This window comes from Oreochromis niloticus, linkage group LG2, assembly GCF_001858045.2.
Source record: "Oreochromis niloticus isolate F11D_XX linkage group LG2, O_niloticus_UMD_NMBU, whole genome shotgun sequence".
Classification (NCBI taxonomy): Eukaryota; Metazoa; Chordata; class Actinopteri; order Cichliformes; family Cichlidae; genus Oreochromis; species Oreochromis niloticus.
In genome coordinates, this window is record NC_031966.2 from 5,274,792 (window position 1) to 5,280,064 (window position 5,273).

Below are 5,273 nucleotides of genomic sequence, written 5' to 3' on the forward strand. Positions count from 1 at the left end.
ACTAAGTAGAGCATTGTGATTGACACATAGGTTTTTCAGATCTGGGCAGTTGGAGTCAGTTGATGACTTTTAAAATCATCCTTTCTGACTGGATAATTAAAGCTTACAGCATCTACCTGTCTGTAGTTGATTTTCCCACATTTTAACTAACGTTTAACTAATCTAATCTCCTATTGTCTGTGTTTTAGTCTGTATAGTTTTCTCCCACTAACAAACTTAAAGTAGTCTTAAAATAAAACCCACAAAACAGTTCAAAATAAAATACTTTTTATTTGCTCATGTAATGCCAGTTGCCATATTTTCTGTATGTCACTCATTCGCTTATACAAAAAGTACCAATTTGTACACTAGTCTAGTGTGTTTTTCCCTCTATCTCTCTATGTCTCTTACACACAGAGACTAACACAGACATGTATATGCTCATTATTGCTGTTCAAACTGATGTTCAAATTCCAAGCACCACCTGAACGCCTCATTTATTTTTAACCCATCACTGGACCACTGTCATCATTCCGCTTTGCTCTCTGCTGTGGTAAGTACAGTACACTCAGTACTGCACTGTTTTATTTTTATGATGATAAAAAATACATGTTTGACATTTAAACTCACATATCAAGTCCAACAGAGTTCAAAGAATAAAGAAAGAAAGAAAAAGAATAACCTTCGCTATCATTTATATTGTTTATGACGTTTTGCTGTTAGCAGCAGTGCTAACGCTAGCTTCAATGCTAATGCTAGCAACGATGCTAATGCTAGCAACAATGCTAACGCTAGCTATAGTGCTAACACTAGCACTAGCAGTTGTTAACTGACAAAAAGAATATTCCTGTGATATTCCTGTGATATTTCTTGGCGGTCAGTGAGACAAAAGTAACAAATGAGCTTTATTATTGCCATTGTGGCTCAGTTTTAACAGTAAGAGTGCTAGCGCTAGCAGCATTGCTAATGCTAGCTGCAATGCTAATGCTAGCTGCAGTGCTAACACTAACTGAAGTGCTAATGCTAGCCGGAATGCTAGCGCTAGCAGCAATGCTAAGGCTAGTAACAGTCGAACAGTAGCCTTACATAAGTGGAAATACTTCAGGTAATTAGTTTGAATTATAAAATGGTTGCTGTGTCTGTTGGTGTGCTATATTATTCTATAACCTGCTGACTATAAGTTCAGTGTATCATGTCATGTGGGCTTTGTATTTCTGTTAGTCTGATAACACTGTACAGACAACTAACATTATTTCTCGTCTTACACTTTCAGGAACTTGACTGACATCTGTGCTTTGCCTGGTAGGTGTGCACATACTGTAAGAGAAGTATACCAAAATAAAAAAATAATCTGACTTTTATAAGCTGTAAAGTGATGGGTTCAATCTTTCATTCAAACTAGACCTTTTAAACACAATTTTATAATAAATACACATAAGTGCAGCTTAACAATTGGGCTAAAATATTTTTTTCGTACATTTTTGTAGTCACACTACATGTGATTAGTTAATGATTCACTCAATCATATTTGTATTAAAAATATTATTGCTGAATTTAAATAAATATTTATTATTTTAAAAAGTGCCCAATTATGCAACTTTTTGCACATGGCAGCCAACAACAGTTTAGCTTCAATATTTGTTTTGTCCTTTTTCAGTAGTCACAATTAGTTCATACAATTACCATGTGATATCATTTTAATAAAATTATTATTTTTTTCTTCTTTTTTGTTCACAGTGTGCAGAAGAACAAGGACCAGATCTCCAGTCTTCTCTGTCACATCCCAACCCCCCATCCCCTCTATCCTCTGTCCTGCTCCACCTGTTGTCTCTGCCTTCTTTCCATCTGTATTTCACCCTGTGGTTTGTGAGAAATTTTGCCAAACCAAGAATCTTATTGCGGTTTGATTTCAAAACCGTGTCTCTCCTGCTCTGTCTGTTCTCTCTGCTAAATTTTCTCTCTACCTGTTTTTCACTCTTTGGCTTGCTGCTGAGAAATGCACAAGCCAATAAAGCAATAAAGAGTGCATATTTTGCCTCAACCTTTGAACAAACTGAACAAACAAAGAAAACTCTACGGTTTGATTTCAAAACCGTGTCTTTCCTGCTCTCTCTGTTCTCTCTGCTAAATTTTCTTTCTACCTGTTTTTCACTCTTTGGCTTGCTGCTGAGAAATGCACAAGCCAATAAAGCAATAAAGAGTGCATATTTTGCCTCAACCTTTGAACAAACTGAACAAAGAAAACTCTGCGGTTTGATTTCCAAGCCGTGTCTCTCCTGCTCTGCCTGTTCTCTCTGCTAAATTTTCTCTCTACCTGTTTTTCACTCTTGGCTTGCTGCTGAAAAATGCCAAGCCATTAAACCAATAAAGAGTGCATATTGCCTCTACCTGAGAACAAACTGAACAAATAAAGAAAACTCTAATTCACGGTTTGATTGTCATTTCCCAGCCGTGTCTCTCCTGCTCTGTCTATTCTCTCTTCTAAATTTTCTCTCTACCTGTTTTTCATTCTGGGCTTGCTGCTAAGTTGTGCCAAGCCAATAAAGAGAGTACATAATATTCTCTCGACTGACAAACTGTCAAACAAACAAAGACATTGTTTCTGAGAAATAAAAACTGAAATATAAAGACAAAGAAAACATCTCCTGCTGTGTGCCACTCTTGTTTTTTGAATACATTTTCTAAAGACTAACAGAAACACTTAAAGGTGTTTAAAAATGCCAAAAAAGCAGAAAAAGTCACAAGCTGCAAAACAACGCTGGAAGAAGTTCCATGAGTTTCACAAAGTACCAACATGTGAACAAACTGAGTGTGATTCTCCTCAGAGCTCTGCAGAAGACCGTGTGTCTGCAAAGACCAATGCTGATGGTGTCAAACAGGCAGGTCGACATGTTCCTGCACATGTAAACAGGTATCCTATGCAGATGCTGTAAAGACTGGATTGCAGCATGCATTTAATGAACATCAGGTAAACCATAGAGACCAACCTGAGGTGTCAAGTGCCCCGCAGGTGGGTTATGCTGATATTGTGAAAAGAGGCCATCACAGTGATGTGGCAGGGCCATCTCATGCAGAAAGAGTGAACCTTGAAAACCAGCCCTCTGTAACACATGTCTGTGCATCTCACAGCCAGGCTCATCCCAAATATGGAGACTCCAGAAACAGTCAGTGCACATGTAACTCACTCACATTTCTTGCTTTCCTTCATGAGAATGAAAACATGTCTACAGTTGACCTTAATCTGGTCTTGGATAAAGGTGATGTGATGTACAAAGAGGCAAAGAAAAGATTCCCCAAGAGTATTCATTTGGCAACCGATGAGCTGCCAGACAAAGTTGATGCTCGCAGGTCTATGTATCATGTCGACATGACACAGCCTTCCCGGTATGGGACATTTGAAGAACCTCCAGAGGAAGCAGTAGATACCTTTCTCAGCTTAGAAGCAGGACTGAGCTGCCTGTTGTCAGATGTGCAGTATGCCTTACTGATTATGAGTGGATTGTGTATCGCAGTGTTCAGATCCACATCAGGCGAATATGGGTTTTTTGACCCACACTCCAGAACAGCCAGTGGTCTTCCTCTACCACTATGGTCACGTAATCGTGGTACAGCAGTGATGCTGAAATTCACACTCCTGAGTGACATGATTAAGAGGCTCCAAGATTCTTATGAAATGATGGAGATATCACCCTCTTGTAACTATGAACTGAAGCCTGTGCAGTTTTACAGTGTGCGCACAGTCAACCTGAGTGATATTATCACAGACACAGTCTGCAGACCAACAGCTGCCACTGCTGTGGCACCTACTCACTCTGATTCAACTGTTGATGAAGCAAACCCCTCTACTCCAAGGAGAAACACAACCACTGATCTTACTGAGATCTCTCAAATGTCCATTTGTACACCACTGGTGAAACAAGTGCACATGACTCAGTTCACATCACATGAAGCTCCTCAGAATGAATTTACTAATATACCTACTGAAGAACAATGCAGTGAATTTAATTTTCTTCCATCAAATTGTGATTTTTCATGTCAATCAAATGCTGCAATAAAAAATGTTGCTGCATGTAATCTTTCAGATACAGTTTTGCAAAAAATCTGTAAACTGAGAAAAGTTAATAAACAGCAAAGGCGCAAAATGAAAAGAAGATTAATGGCATCAGACAAACTGAGAAATCAGAGAAAAGAAAACCAAAAAAGGAAAGAACGACAAAAGTACGCTTCAAATAAAGAATATAAAGAAAAGAAAAAATCTTGCACAAGTAAGGCATATAAAAATAATCCTGAAGTCAGACGGAAACAACAACAGTATATGAAAAGACGTTACTGTGAGAATGATGAATTCAGACAGAAAAAACAAGAATATATTAAAAGACTGTACTGTGAGAATGCTAAAGTTAGACAGAAACAACAACAATATATTAAAAGACGTTACTGTGAGAATGATGAATTCAGAAAGAAACAACAACAATATATTAAAAGACGCTACTGTGAGAACGATGAATTTAGAAAGAAACAACAACAATATATTAAAAGACGTTACTGTACCAATGCTGAATTTAGACAAAAACAAAAAAACTATATCACTAAAAGGTATCAAGAGAGCCCACAATTCAGAGAGAGACAGAGATCTCGAGTGACTCAGCGTTATGCACGTGACAATGCATTCAGAGTAAGACACAGACAACTGATGAAACAACTAATGCGAGACAGGTATCAAAGTAATCTTGCATTCAGGATTATGCACAACATGAGATGTGCCATGAAAATAAAAAGGAAATACAGATGGGTGAACAGACAAACCCAAGAGAGTGACAACAGTGTGATCAACGAGGCCATATCTGTGTTCAAATCACAAATCAAAGCTGGACCATCTTACCCATGTACTGTATGTTTCAAGGCTTCATTTCCAAACCAAGTGCGACCCTGCACAAGGTCAAATTATGTCAAAAACGCACATGTGGCTGCAACATGTTTGACAGGAAGGTTTGTCCATGTTTGTGATGAAAACTGCAGAAATGAGCAGTGCAATGTGCCTGATGAGAGAAAGAGAGAGTGGATTTGTCACACCTGCCACACTCATCTTAAAAATGGATCCATGCCAGCGCTTGCTGTTGCCAATAAACTGGATCTTGCTGATATTCCACCTGAACTGTCTGATCTCAACATACTGGAGAGACATCTCATAGCCAAGTGCATACCATTTGCCAAGATTATTCCTCTTCCCAAAGGCAGACAAAGAGCAATTAGAGGGAATGTGGTCTGTGTCCCATCAGAGGTACAGGAAACTG

The 5,273-nt window shown here is 38.4% G+C and overlaps 1 long non-coding RNA gene across 1 annotated transcript; it reads left to right on the forward strand.

Moving 5' to 3' along the window:
- The first annotated feature begins 500 nt into the window (after positions 1-500).
- LOC109195054 (uncharacterized) lies at positions 501-2,621 on the forward strand. Its single transcript, XR_002056725.2, has 3 exons — positions 501-532; positions 1,253-1,281; positions 1,717-2,621. It is a non-coding gene; the product is annotated as an uncharacterized LOC109195054 (long non-coding RNA).
- Positions 2,622-5,273: the final 2,652 nt, after the last annotated feature.